Source organism: Amblyomma americanum, chromosome 4 (assembly GCF_052857255.1).
Source record: "Amblyomma americanum isolate KBUSLIRL-KWMA chromosome 4, ASM5285725v1, whole genome shotgun sequence".
NCBI lineage: Eukaryota > Metazoa > Arthropoda > Arachnida > Ixodida > Ixodidae > Amblyomma > Amblyomma americanum.
Genome location: NC_135500.1, coordinates 98,189,050 through 98,201,970, shown reverse-complemented (window position 1 = coordinate 98,201,970; position 12,921 = coordinate 98,189,050). Strand labels below are relative to the sequence as shown.

Here is a 12,921-nt window from a genome sequence, read left to right as displayed (position 1 = left end):
CGGTACATAAGCGCTTGAAACGCTGAGTCTCTCGCCATCGGCCATACCATGCTGAATACGCCGGTTCTCGTCCGATCACCGAAGCTAAGCAGCATTGGGCTCGGTCAGTACTTGGGAGGGAGACCACCTGGGAACACCGAGTGCTGATGGCACTTCTTTTGCATTTTTTTCGTCTCTATAACGCCTTTTTTTTCCCTCACAGTTATATAAGTGATCCAATACGCCTCAAGCAACTCTAGGAGGTGTCGTGATTTTGTTATAAATAACAAATTCCCACTGGCAGCGTGTACGTACGTGCGGACGCGATTCTCCGTGCGTGCTCGTGGCAAAACGGAAGCGACCGCTTGGCTTTCCGGCTCTCATTCTGACGTCTGCGTCGGCGTGTACAGTGCAGATTAAAATACGTCAACGCGCCGAGATAGTACGGAGGCCCAGTGTGCGCATAACAGTGCGCAGGAAAGCACAATTAGCGTTCATCGATATAGTCGACACGCATTCCCTACCCAGCCGATGCGCCAACAATACAGGCTTGCTCCCGTTGCTTTTTCGGTGCATGCCACAGTGCGTTACGATCGCCAGAACGGCTGATAAAAGCCCAGGGCACGTAATTGCTCGCTCGGCGCCTGTTGCCACACTCGACGGAAGTACCTGTGCGAAGGTTTGCATCCGGGAGGGGCCGCACACAGTACATAAGCGCTTGAAACGCTGTGTCTCTCGCCATCGGCCATACCATGCTGAATACGCCGGTTCTCGTCCGATCACCGAAGCTAAGCAGCATTGGGCTCGGTCAGTACTTGGGAGGGAGACCACCTGGGAACACCGAGTGCTGATGGCACTTCTTTTGCATTTTTTTCGTCTCTATAACGCCTTTTTTTTCCCTCACAGTTATATAAGTGATCCAATACGCCTCAAGCAACTCTAGGAGGTGTCGTGATTTTGTTATAAATAACAAATTCCCACTGGCAGCGTGTACGTACGTGCGGACGCGATTCTCCGTGCGTGCTCGTGGCAAAACGGAAGCGACCGCTTGGCTTTCCGGCTCTCATTCTGACGTCTGCGTCGGCGTGTACAGTGCAGATTAAATACGGCAACGCGCCGAGATAGCACGGAGGCCCAGTGTGCGCATAACAGTGCGCAGGAACGCACAATTAGCGTTCATCGATATAGTCGACACGCATTCCCTACCCAGCCGATGCGCCAACAATACAGGCTTGCTCCCGTTGCTCTTTCGGTGCATGCCACAGTGCGTTACGATCGCCAGAACGGCTGATAAAAGCCCAGGGCACGTAATTGCTCGCTCGGCGCCTGTTGCCACACTCGACGGAAGTATCTGTGCGAAGGTTTGCATCCGGGAGGGGCCGCACACAGTACATAAGCGCTTGAAACGCTGTGTCTCTCGCTATCGGCCATACCATGCTGAATACGCCGGTTCTCGTCCGATCACCGAAGCTAAGCAGCATTGGGCTCGGTCAGTACTTGGGAGGGAGACCACCTGGGAACACCGAGTGCTGATGGCACTTCTTTTGCATTTTTTTCGTCTCTATAACGCCTTTTTTTTTCCTCACAGTTATATAAGTGATCCAATACGCCTCAAGGAACTCTAGGAGGTGTCGTGATTTTGTTATAAATAACAAATTCCCACTGGCAGCGTACACGTACGTGCGGACGCGAAACTCCGTGCGTGCTTGTGGCAAAACGGAAGCGACCGCTTGGCTTTCCGGCTCTCATTCTGACGTGTGCGTCGGCGTGTACAGTGCAGATTAAAATACGGCAACGCGCCGAGATAGCACGGAGGCCCAGTGTGCGCATAACAGTGCGCAGGAACGCACAATTAGCGTTCATCGATATAGTCGACACGCATTCCCTACCCAGCCGATGCGCCAACAATACAGGCTTGCTCCCGTTGCTCTTTCGGTGCATGCCACAGTGCGTTACGATCGCCAGAACGGCTGATAAAAGCCCAGGGCACGTAATTGCTCGCTCGGCGCCTGTTGCCACACTCGACGGAAGTATCTGTGCGAAGGTTTGCATCCGGGAGGGGCCGCACACAGTACATAAGCGCTTGAAACGCTGAGTCTCTCGCCATCGGCCATACCATGCTGAATACGCCGGTTCTCGTCCGATTACCGAAGCTAAGCAGCATTGGGCTCGGTCAGTACTTGGGAGGGAGACCACCTGGGAACACCGAGTGCTGATGGCACTTCTTTTGCATTTTTTTCGTCTCTATAACGCCTTTTTTTTTCCTCACAGTTATATAAGTGATCCAATACGCCTCAAGGAACTCTAGGAGGTGTCGTGATTTTGTTATAAATAACAAATTCCCACTGGCAGCGTACACGTACGTGCGGACGCGAAACTCCGTGCGTGCTTGTGGCAAAACGGAAGCGACCGCTTGGCTTTCCGGCTCTCATTCTGACGTGTGCGTCGGCGTGTACAGTGCAGATTAAAATACGGCAACGCGCCGAGATAGCACGGAGGCCCAGTGTGCGCATAACAGTGCGCAGGAACGCACAATTAGCGTTCATCGATATAGTCGACACGCATTCCCTACCCAGCCGATGCGCCAACAATACAGGCTTGCTCCCGTTGCTCTTTCGGTGCATGCCACAGTGCGTTACGATCGCCAGAACGGCTGATAAAAGCCCAGGGCACGTAATTGCTCGCTCGGCGCCTGTTGCCACACTCGACGGAAGTATCTGTGCGAAGGTTTGCATCCGGGAGGGGCCGCACACAGTACATAAGCGCTTGAAACGCTGAGTCTCTCGCCATCGGCCATACCATGCTGAATACGCCGGTTCTCGTCCGATCACCGAAGCTAAGCAGCATTGGGCTCGGTCAGTACTTGGGAGGGAGACCACCTGGGAACACCGAGTGCTGATGGCACTTCTTTTGCATTTTTTTCGTCTCTATAACGCCTTTTTTTTCCCTCACAGTTATATAAGTGATCCAATACGCCTCAAGCAACTCTAGGAGGTGTCGTGATTTTGTTATAAATAACAAATTCCCACTGGCAGCGTGTACGTACGTGCGGACGCGAAACTCCGTGCGTGCTTGTGGCAAAACGGAAGCGACCGCTTGGCTTTCCGGCTCTCATTCTGACGTCTCCGTCGGCGTGTACAGTGCAGATTAAATACGGCAACGCGCCGAGATAGCACGGAGGCCCAGTGTGCGCATAACAGTGCGCATGAACGCACAATTAGCGTTCATCGATATGGTCGACACGCATTCCCTACCCAGTCCATGCGCCAACAATACAGGCTTGCTCCCGTTGCTCTTTCGGTGCATGCCACAGTGCGTTACGATCGCCAGAACGGCTGATAAAAGCCCAGGGCACGTAATTGCTCGCTCGGCGCCTGTTGCCACACTCGACGGAAGTATCTGTGCGAAGGTTTGCATCCGGGAGGGGCCGCACACAGTACATAAGCGCTTGAAACGCTGAGTCTCTCGCCATCGGCCATACCATGCTGAATACGCCGGTTCTCGTCCGATCACCGAAGCTAAGCAGCATTGGGCTCGGTCAGTACTTGGGAGGGAGACCACCTGGGAACACCGAGTGCTGATGGCACTTCTTTTGCATTTTTTTCGTCTCTATAACGCCTTTTTTTTTCCTCACAGTTATATAAGTGATCCAATACGCCTCAAGCAACTCTAGGAGGTGTCGTGATTTTGTTATAAATAACAAATTCCCACTGGCAGCGTACACGTACGTGCGGACGCGAAACTCCGTGCGTGCTTGTGGCAAAACGGAAGCGACCGCTTGGCTTTCCGGCTCTCATTCTGACGTGTGCGTCGGCGTGTACAGTGCAGATTAAAATACGGCAACGCGCCGAGATAGCACGGAGGCCCAGTGTGCGCATAACAGTGCGCATGAACGCACAATTAGCGTTCATCGATATAGTCGACACGCATTCCCTACCCAGTCCATGCGCCAACAATACAGGCTTGCTCCCGCTGCTCTTTCGGTACATGCCACAGTGCGTTACGATCGCCAGAACGGCTGAGAAAATTCCAGGGCACGTAATTGCACGCTCGGCGCCTGTTGCCACACTCGACGGAAGTATCTGTGCGAAGGCTTGCATCCGGGAGGGGCCGCACACGGTACATAAGCGCTTGAAACGCTGAGTCTCTCGCCATCGGCCATACCATGCTGAATACGCCGGTTCTCGTCCGATCACCGAAGCTAAGCAGCATTGGGCTCGGTCAGTACTTGGGAGGGAGACCACCTGGGAACACCGAGTGCTGATGGCACTTCTTTTGCATTTTTTTCGTCTCTATAACGCCTTTTTTTTCCCTCACAGTTATATAAGTGATCCAATACGCCTCAAGCAACTCTAGGAGGTGTCGTGATTTGGTTATAAATAACAAATTCCCACTGGCAGCGTGTACGTACGTGCGGACGCGATTCTCCGTGCGTGCTCGTGGCAAAACGGAAGCGACCGCTTGGCTTTCCGGCTCTCATTCTGACGTCTGCGTCGGCGTGTACAGTGCAGATTAAAATACGTCAACGCGCCGAGATAGTACGGAGGCCCAGTGTGCGCATAACAGTGCGCAGGAAAGCACAATTAGCGTTCATCGATATAGTCGACACGCATTCCCTACCCAGCCGATGCGCCAACAATACAGGCTTGCTCCCGTTGCTTTTTCGGTGCATGCCACAGTGCGTTACGATCGCCAGAACGGCTGATAAAAGCCCAGGGCACGTAATTGCTCGCTCGGCGCCTGTTGCCACACTCGACGGAAGTACCTGTGCGAAGGTTTGCATCCGGGAGGGGCCGCACACAGTACATAAGCGCTTGAAACGCTGTGTCTCTCGCCATCGGCCATACCATGCTGAATACGCCGGTTCTCGTCCGATCACCGAAGCTAAGCAGCATTGGGCTCGGTCAGTACTTGGGAGGGAGACCACCTGGGAACACCGAGTGCTGATGGCACTTCTTTTGCATTTTTTTCGTCTCTATAACGCCTTTTTTTTCCCTCACAGTTATATAAGTGATCCAATACGCCTCAAGCAACTCTAGGAGGTGTCGTGATTTTGTTATAAATAACAAATTCCCACTGGCAGCGTGTACGTACGTGCGGACGCGATTCTCCGTGCGTGCTCGTGGCAAAACGGAAGCGACCGCTTGGCTTTCCGGCTCTCATTCTGACGTCTGCGTCGGCGTGTACAGTGCAGATTAAATACGGCAACGCGCCGAGATAGCACGGAGGCCCAGTGTGCGCATAACAGTGCGCAGGAACGCACAATTAGCGTTCATCGATATAGTCGACACGCATTCCCTACCCAGCCGATGCGCCAACAATACAGGCTTGCTCCCGTTGCTCTTTCGGTGCATGCCACAGTGCGTTACGATCGCCAGAACGGCTGATAAAAGCCCAGGGCACGTAATTGCTCGCTCGGCGCCTGTTGCCACACTCGACGGAAGTATCTGTGCGAAGGTTTGCATCCGGGAGGGGCCGCACACAGTACATAAGCGCTTGAAACGCTGTGTCTCTCGCTATCGGCCATACCATGCTGAATACGCCGGTTCTCGTCCGATCACCGAAGCTAAGCAGCATTGGGCTCGGTCAGTACTTGGGAGGGAGACCACCTGGGAACACCGAGTGCTGATGGCACTTCTTTTGCATTTTTTTCGTCTCTATAACGCCTTTTTTTTTCCTCACAGTTATATAAGTGATCCAATACGCCTCAAGGAACTCTAGGAGGTGTCGTGATTTTGTTATAAATAACAAATTCCCACTGGCAGCGTACACGTACGTGCGGACGCGAAACTCCGTGCGTGCTTGTGGCAAAACGGAAGCGACCGCTTGGCTTTCCGGCTCTCATTCTGACGTGTGCGTCGGCGTGTACAGTGCAGATTAAAATACGGCAACGCGCCGAGATAGCACGGAGGCCCAGTGTGCGCATAACAGTGCGCAGGAACGCACAATTAGCGTTCATCGATATAGTCGACACGCATTCCCTACCCAGCCGATGCGCCAACAATACAGGCTTGCTCCCGTTGCTCTTTCGGTGCATGCCACAGTGCGTTACGATCGCCAGAACGGCTGATAAAAGCCCAGGGCACGTAATTGCTCGCTCGGCGCCTGTTGCCACACTCGACGGAAGTATCTGTGCGAAGGTTTGCATCCGGGAGGGGCCGCACACAGTACATAAGCGCTTGAAACGCTGAGTCTCTCGCCATCGGCCATACCATGCTGAATACGCCGGTTCTCGTCCGATTACCGAAGCTAAGCAGCATTGGGCTCGGTCAGTACTTGGGAGGGAGACCACCTGGGAACACCGAGTGCTGATGGCACTTCTTTTGCATTTTTTTCGTCTCTATAACGCCTTTTTTTTCCCTCACAGTTATATAAGTGATCCAATACGCCTCAAGCAACTCTAGGAGATGTCGTGATTTTGTTATAAATAACAAATTCCCACTGGCAGCATGTACGTACGTGCGGACGCGAAACTCCGTGCGTGCTTGTGGCAAAACGGAAGCGACCGCTTGGCTTTCCGGCTCTCATTCTGACGTCTCCGTCGGCGTGTACAGTGCAGATTAAATACGGCAACGCGCCGAGATAGCACGGAGGCCCAGTGTGCGCATAACAGTGCGCATGAACGCACAATTAGCGTTCATCGATATGGTCGACACGCATTCCCTACCCAGTCCATGCGCCAACAATACAGGCTTGCTCCCGTTGCTCTTTCGGTGCATGCCACAGTGCGTTACGATCGCCAGAACGGCTGATAAAAGCCCAGGGCACGTAATTGCTCGCTCGGCGCCTGTTGCCACACTCGACGGAAGTATCTGTGCGAAGGTTTGCATCCGGGAGGGGCCGCACACAGTACATAAGCGCTTGAAACGCTGAGTCTCTCGCCATCGGCCATACCATGCTGAATACGCCGGTTCTCGTCCGATCACCGAAGCTAAGCAGCATTGGGCTCGGTCAGTACTTGGGAGGGAGACCACCTGGGAACACCGAGTGCTGATGGCACTTCTTTTGCATTTTTTTCGTCTCTATAACGCCTTTTTTTTTCCTCACAGTTATATAAGTGATCCAATACGCCTCAAGCAACTCTAGGAGGTGTCGTGATTTTGTTATAAATAACAAATTCCCACTGGCAGCGTACACGTACGTGCGGACGCGAAACTCCGTGCGTGCTTGTGGCAAAACGGAAGCGACCGCTTGGCTTTCCGGCTCTCATTCTGACGTGTGCGTCGGCGTGTACAGTGCAGATTAAAATACGGCAACGCGCCGAGATAGCACGGAGGCCCAGTGTGCGCATAACAGTGCGCAGGAACGCACAATTAGCGTTCATCGATATAGTCGACACGCATTCCCTACCCAGCCGATGCGCCAACAATACAGGCTTGCTCCCGTTGCTCTTTCGGTGCATGCCACAGTGCGTTACGATCGCCAGAACGGCTGATAAAAGCCCAGGGCACGTAATTGCTCGCTCGGCGCCTGTTGCCACACTCGACGGAAGTATCTGTGCGAAGGTTTGCATCCGGGAGGGGCCGCACACAGTACATAAGCGCTTGAAACGCTGAGTCTCTCGCCATCGGCCATACCATGCTGAATACGCCGGTTCTCGTCCGATTACCGAAGCTAAGCAGCATTGGGCTCGGTCAGTACTTGGGAGGGAGACCACCTGGGAACACCGAGTGCTGATGGCACTTCTTTTGCATTTTTTTCGTCTCTATAACGCCTTTTTTTTCCCTCACAGTTATATAAGTGATCCAATACGCCTCAAGCAACTCTAGGAGGTGTCGTGATTTTGTTATAAATAACAAATTCCCACTGGCAGCGTGTACGTACGTGCGGACGCGAAACTCCGTGCGTGCTTGTGGCAAAACGGAAGCGACCGCTTGGCTTTCCGGCTCTCATTCTGACGTCTCCGTCGGCGTGTACAGTGCAGATTAAATACGGCAACGCGCCGAGATAGCACGGAGGCCCAGTGTGCGCATAACAGTGCGCATGAACGCACAATTAGCGTTCATCGATATGGTCGACACGCATTCCCTACCCAGTCCATGCGCCAACAATACAGGCTTGCTCCCGTTGCTCTTTCGGTGCATGCCACAGTGCGTTACGATCGCCAGAACGGCTGATAAAAGCCCAGGGCACGTAATTGCTCGCTCGGCGCCTGTTGCCACACTCGACGGAAGTATCTGTGCGAAGGTTTGCATCCGGGAGGGGCCGCACACAGTACATAAGCGCTTGAAACGCTGATTCTCTCGCCATCGGCCATACCATGCTGAATACGCCGGTTCTCGTCCGATCACCGAAGCTAAGCAGCATTGGGCTCGGTCAGTACTTGGGAGGGAGACCACCTGGGAACACCGAGTGCTGATGGCACTTCTTTTGCATTTTTTTCGTCTCTATAACGCCTTTTTTTTTCCTCACAGTTATATAAGTGATCCAATACGCCTCAAGCAACTCTAGGAGGTGTCGTGATTTTGTTATAAATAACAAATTCCCACTGGCAGCGTACACGTACGTGCGGACGCGAAACTCCGTGCGTGCTTGTGGCAAAACGGAAGCGACCGCTTGGCTTTCCGGCTCTCATTCTGACGTGTGCGTCGGCGTGTACAGTGCAGATTAAAATACGGCAACGCGCCGAGATAGCACGGAGGCCCAGTGTGCGCATAACAGTGCGCATGAACGCACAATTAGCGTTCATCGATATAGTCGACACGCATTCCCTACCCAGTCCATGCGCCAACAATACAGGCTTGCTCCCGCTGCTCTTTCGGTACATGCCACAGTGCGTTACGATCGCCAGAACGGCTGATAAAAGCCCAGGGCACGTAATTGCTCGCTCGGCGCCTGTTGCCACACTCGACGGAAGTATCTGTGCGAAGGTTTGCATCCGGGAGGGGCCGCACACAGTACATAAGCGCTTGAAACGCTGAGTCTCTCGCCATCGGCCATACCATGCTGAATACGCCGGTTCTCGTCCGATCACCGAAGCTAAGCAGCATTGGGCTCGGTCAGTACTTGGGAGGGAGACCACCTGGGAACACCGAGTGCTGATGGCACTTCTTTTGCATTTTTTTCGCATCTATAACGCCTTTTTTTTTCCTCACAGTTATATAAGTGATCCAATACGCCTCAAGCAACTCTAGGAGGTGTCGTGATTTTGTTATAAATAACAAATTCCCACTGGCAGCGTACACGTACGTGCGGACGCGAAACTCCGTGCGTGCTTGTGGCAAAACGGAAGCGACCGCTTGGCTTTCCGGCTCTCATTCTGACGTGTGCGTCGGCGTGTACAGTGCAGATTAAAATACGGCAACGCGCCGAGATAGCACGGAGGCCCAGTGTGCGCATAACAGTGCGCATGAACGCACAATTAGCGTTCATCGATATAGTCGACACGCATTCCCTACCCAGTCCATGCGCCAACAATACAGGCTTGCTCCCGCTGCTCTTTCGGTACATGCCACAGTGCGTTACGATCGCCAGAACGGCTGAGAAAAGTCCAGGGCACGTAATTGCACGCTCGGCGCCTGTTGCCACACTCGACGGAAGTATCTGTGCGAAGGCTTGCATCCGGGAGGGGCCGCACACGGTACATAAGCGCTTGAAACGCTGAGTCTCTCGCCATCGGCCATACCATGCTGAATACGCCGGTTCTCGTCCGATCACCGAAGCTAAGCAGCATTGGGCTCGGTCAGTACTTGGGAGGGAGACCACCTGGGAACACCGAGTGCTGATGGCACTTCTTTTGCATTTTTTTCGTCTCTATAACGCCTTTTTTTCCCTCACAGTTATATAAGTGATCCAATACGCCTCAAGCAACTCTAGGAGGTGTCGTGATTTTGTTATAAATAACAAATTCCCACTGGCAGCGTGTACGTACGTGCGGACGCGAAACTCCGTGCGTGCTTGTGGCAAAACGGAAGCGACCGCTTGGCTTTCCGGCTCTCATTCTGACGTCTCCGTCGGCGTGTACAGTGCAGATTAAATACGGCAACGCGCCGAGATAGCACGGAGGCCCAGTGTGCGCATAACAGTGCGCATGAACGCACAATTAGCGTTCATCGATATAGTCGACACGCATTCCCTACCCAGTCCATGCGCCAACAATACAGGCTTGCTCCCGCTGCTCTTTCGGTACATGCCACAGTGCGTTACGATCGCCAGAACGGCTGAGAAAAGTCCAGGGCACGTAATTGCTCGCTCGGCGCCTGTTGCCACACTCGACGGAAGTATCTGTGCGAAGGTTTGCATCCGGGAGGGGCCGCACACAGTACATAAGCGCTTGAAACGCTGTGTCTCTCGCCATCGGCCATACCATGCTGAATACGCCGGTTCTCGTCCGATCACCGAAGCTAACCAGCATTGGGCTCGGTCAGTACTTGGGAGGGAGACCACCTGGGAACACCGAGTGCTGATGGCACTTCTTTTGCATTTTTTTCGTCTCTATAACGCCTTTTTTTTCCCTCACAGTTATATAAGTGATCCAATACGCCTCAAGCAACTCTAGGAGGTGTCGTGATTTTGTTATAAATAACAAATTCCCACTGGCAGCGTCTACATACGTGCGGACGCGAAACTCCGTGCGTGCTTGTGGCAAAACGGAAGCGACCGCTTGGCTTTCCGGCTCTCATTCTGACGTCTGCGTCGGCGTGTACAGTGCAGATTAAAATACGGCAACGCGCCGAGATAGTACGGAGGCCCAGTGTGCGCATAACAGTGCGCAGGAAAGCACAATTAGCGTTCATCGATATAGTCGACACGCATTCCCTACCCAGCCGATGCGCCAACAATACAGGCTTGCTCCCGTTGCTCTTTCGGTGCATGCCACAGTGCGTTACGATCGCCAGAACGGCTGATAAAAGCCCAGGGCACGTAATTGCTCGCTCGGCGCCTGTTGCCACACTCGACGGAAGTATCTGTGCGAAGGCTTGCATCCGGGAGGGGCCGCACACGGTACATAAGCGCTTGAAACGCTGAGTCTCTCGCCATCGGCCATACCATGCTGAATACGCCGGTTCTCGTCCGATCACCGAAGCTAAGCAGCATTGGGCTCGGTCAGTACTTGGGTGGGAGACCACCTGGGAACACCGAGTGCTGATGGCACTTCTTTTGCATTTTTTTCGTCTCTATAACGCCTTTTTTTTCCCTCACAGTTATATAAGTGATCCAATACGCCTCAAGCAACTCTAGGAGGTGTCGTGATTTTGTTATAAATAACAAATTCCCACTGGCAGCGTGTACGTACGTGCGGACGCGATTCTCCGTGCGTGCTCGTGGCAAAACGGAAGCGACCGCTTGGCTTTCCGGCTCTCATTCTGACGTCTGCGTCGGCGTGTACAGTGCAGATTAAATACGGCAACGCGCCGAGATAGCACGGAGGCCCAGTGTGCGCATAACAGTGCGCAGGAACGCACAATTAGCGTTCATCGATATAGTCGACACGCATTCCCTACCCAGCCGATGCGCCAACAATACAGGCTTGCTCCCGTTGCTCTTTCGGTGCATGCCACAGTGCGTTACGATCGCCAGAACGGCTGATAAAAGCCCAGGGCACGTAATTGCTCGCTCGGCGCCTGTTGCCACACTCGACGGAAGTATCTGTGCGAAGGTTTGCATCCGGGAGGGGCCGCACACAGTACATAAGCGCTTGAAACGCTGTGTCTCTCGTCATCGGCCATACCATGCTGAATACGCCGGTTCTCGTCCGATCACCGAAGCTAAGCAGCATTGGGCTCGGTCAGTACTTGGGAGGGAGACCACCTGGGAACACCGAGTGCTGATGGCACTTCTTTTGCATTTTTTTCGTCTCTATAACGCCTTTTTTTTCCTCACAGTTATATAAGTGATCCAATACGCCTCAAGGAACTCTAGGAGGTGTCGTGATTTTGTTATAAATAACAAATTCCCACTGGCAGCGTACACGTACGTGCGGACGCGAAACTCCGTGCGTGCTTGTGGCAAAACGGAAGCGACCGCTTGGCTTTCCGGCTCTCATTCTGACGTGTGCGTCGGCGTGTACAGTGCAGATTAAAATACGGCAACGCGCCGAGATAGCACGGAGGCCCAGTGTGCGCATAACAGTGCGCAGGAACGCACAATTAGCGTTCATCGATATAGTCGACACGCATTCCCTACCCAGCCGATGCGCCAACAATACAGGCTTGCTCCCGTTGCTCTTTCGGTGCATGCCACAGTGCGTTACGATCGCCAGAACGGCTGATAAAAGCCCAGGGCACGTAATTGCTCGCTCGGCGCCTGTTGCCACACTCGACGGAAGTATCTGTGCGAAGGTTTGCATCCGGGAGGGGCCGCACACAGTACATAAGCGCTTGAAACGCTGAGTCTCTCGCCATCGGCCATACCATGCTGAATACGCCGGTTCTCGTCCGATCACCGAAGCTAAGCAGCATTGGGCTCGGTCAGTACTTGGGAGGGAGACCACCTGGGAACACCGAGTGCTGATGGCACTTCTTTTGCATTTTTTTCGTCTCTATAACGCCTTTTTTTTCCCTCACAGTTATATAAGTGATCCAATACGCCTCAAGCAACTCTAGGAGGTGTCGTGATTTTGTTATAAATAACAAATTCCCACTGGCAGCGTGTACGTACGTGCGGACGCGAAACTCCGTGCGTGCTTGTGGCAAAACGGAAGCGACCGCTTGGCTTTCCGGCTCTCATTCTGACGTCTCCGTCGGCGTGTACAGTGCAGATTAAATACGGCAACGCGCCGAGATAGCACGGAGGCCCAGTGTGCGCATAACAGTGCGCATGAACGCACAATTAGCGTTCATCGATATGGTCGACACGCATTCCCTACCCAGTCCATGCGCCAACAATACAGGCTTGCTCCCGTTGCTCTTTCGGTGCATGCCACAGTGCGTTACGATCGCCAGAACGGCTGATAAAAGCCCAGGGCACGTAATTGCTCGCTCGGCGCCTGTTGCCACACTC

The 12,921-nt window shown here is 53.4% G+C and overlaps 19 non-coding genes across 19 annotated transcripts; all 19 read left to right on the top strand.

Moving 5' to 3' along the window:
- The first annotated feature begins 33 nt into the window (after window positions 1-33).
- On the top strand, window positions 34-152 carry LOC144130966 (5S ribosomal RNA). The gene has a single exon (XR_013314390.1). It is a non-coding gene; the product is annotated as a 5S ribosomal RNA (ribosomal RNA).
- A 564-nt stretch (window positions 153-716) lies between these two features.
- On the top strand, window positions 717-835 carry LOC144130965 (5S ribosomal RNA). The gene has a single exon (XR_013314389.1). It is a non-coding gene; the product is annotated as a 5S ribosomal RNA (ribosomal RNA).
- A 563-nt stretch (window positions 836-1,398) lies between these two features.
- On the top strand, window positions 1,399-1,517 carry LOC144131131 (5S ribosomal RNA). Its single transcript, XR_013314547.1, has one exon. It is a non-coding gene; the product is annotated as a 5S ribosomal RNA (ribosomal RNA).
- A 564-nt stretch (window positions 1,518-2,081) lies between these two features.
- On the top strand, window positions 2,082-2,200 carry LOC144131220 (5S ribosomal RNA). The gene has a single exon (XR_013314636.1). It is a non-coding gene; the product is annotated as a 5S ribosomal RNA (ribosomal RNA).
- Window positions 2,201-2,764: 564 nt separating this feature from the next.
- On the top strand, window positions 2,765-2,883 carry LOC144130964 (5S ribosomal RNA). The gene has a single exon (XR_013314388.1). It is a non-coding gene; the product is annotated as a 5S ribosomal RNA (ribosomal RNA).
- Window positions 2,884-3,446: 563 nt separating this feature from the next.
- Window positions 3,447-3,565, top strand: LOC144130962 (5S ribosomal RNA). Its single transcript, XR_013314387.1, has one exon. It is a non-coding gene; the product is annotated as a 5S ribosomal RNA (ribosomal RNA).
- Window positions 3,566-4,129: 564 nt separating this feature from the next.
- LOC144130960 (5S ribosomal RNA) lies at window positions 4,130-4,248 on the top strand. The gene has a single exon (XR_013314385.1). It is a non-coding gene; the product is annotated as a 5S ribosomal RNA (ribosomal RNA).
- A 564-nt stretch (window positions 4,249-4,812) lies between these two features.
- On the top strand, window positions 4,813-4,931 carry LOC144130959 (5S ribosomal RNA). Its single transcript, XR_013314384.1, has one exon. It is a non-coding gene; the product is annotated as a 5S ribosomal RNA (ribosomal RNA).
- Window positions 4,932-5,494: 563 nt separating this feature from the next.
- On the top strand, window positions 5,495-5,613 carry LOC144131130 (5S ribosomal RNA). Its single transcript, XR_013314546.1, has one exon. It is a non-coding gene; the product is annotated as a 5S ribosomal RNA (ribosomal RNA).
- Window positions 5,614-6,177: 564 nt separating this feature from the next.
- Window positions 6,178-6,296, top strand: LOC144131218 (5S ribosomal RNA). The gene has a single exon (XR_013314634.1). It is a non-coding gene; the product is annotated as a 5S ribosomal RNA (ribosomal RNA).
- Window positions 6,297-6,859: 563 nt separating this feature from the next.
- LOC144130958 (5S ribosomal RNA) lies at window positions 6,860-6,978 on the top strand. The gene has a single exon (XR_013314383.1). It is a non-coding gene; the product is annotated as a 5S ribosomal RNA (ribosomal RNA).
- A 564-nt stretch (window positions 6,979-7,542) lies between these two features.
- LOC144131217 (5S ribosomal RNA) lies at window positions 7,543-7,661 on the top strand. The gene has a single exon (XR_013314633.1). It is a non-coding gene; the product is annotated as a 5S ribosomal RNA (ribosomal RNA).
- A 563-nt stretch (window positions 7,662-8,224) lies between these two features.
- Window positions 8,225-8,343, top strand: LOC144130957 (5S ribosomal RNA). Its single transcript, XR_013314382.1, has one exon. It is a non-coding gene; the product is annotated as a 5S ribosomal RNA (ribosomal RNA).
- A 564-nt stretch (window positions 8,344-8,907) lies between these two features.
- Window positions 8,908-9,026, top strand: LOC144130956 (5S ribosomal RNA). Its single transcript, XR_013314381.1, has one exon. It is a non-coding gene; the product is annotated as a 5S ribosomal RNA (ribosomal RNA).
- Window positions 9,027-9,590: 564 nt separating this feature from the next.
- Window positions 9,591-9,709, top strand: LOC144130955 (5S ribosomal RNA). Its single transcript, XR_013314380.1, has one exon. It is a non-coding gene; the product is annotated as a 5S ribosomal RNA (ribosomal RNA).
- A 562-nt stretch (window positions 9,710-10,271) lies between these two features.
- On the top strand, window positions 10,272-10,390 carry LOC144131186 (5S ribosomal RNA). Its single transcript, XR_013314602.1, has one exon. It is a non-coding gene; the product is annotated as a 5S ribosomal RNA (ribosomal RNA).
- A 564-nt stretch (window positions 10,391-10,954) lies between these two features.
- LOC144130860 (5S ribosomal RNA) lies at window positions 10,955-11,073 on the top strand. The gene has a single exon (XR_013314288.1). It is a non-coding gene; the product is annotated as a 5S ribosomal RNA (ribosomal RNA).
- A 563-nt stretch (window positions 11,074-11,636) lies between these two features.
- LOC144131121 (5S ribosomal RNA) lies at window positions 11,637-11,755 on the top strand. The gene has a single exon (XR_013314538.1). It is a non-coding gene; the product is annotated as a 5S ribosomal RNA (ribosomal RNA).
- A 563-nt stretch (window positions 11,756-12,318) lies between these two features.
- On the top strand, window positions 12,319-12,437 carry LOC144130954 (5S ribosomal RNA). Its single transcript, XR_013314379.1, has one exon. It is a non-coding gene; the product is annotated as a 5S ribosomal RNA (ribosomal RNA).
- Window positions 12,438-12,921: the final 484 nt, after the last annotated feature.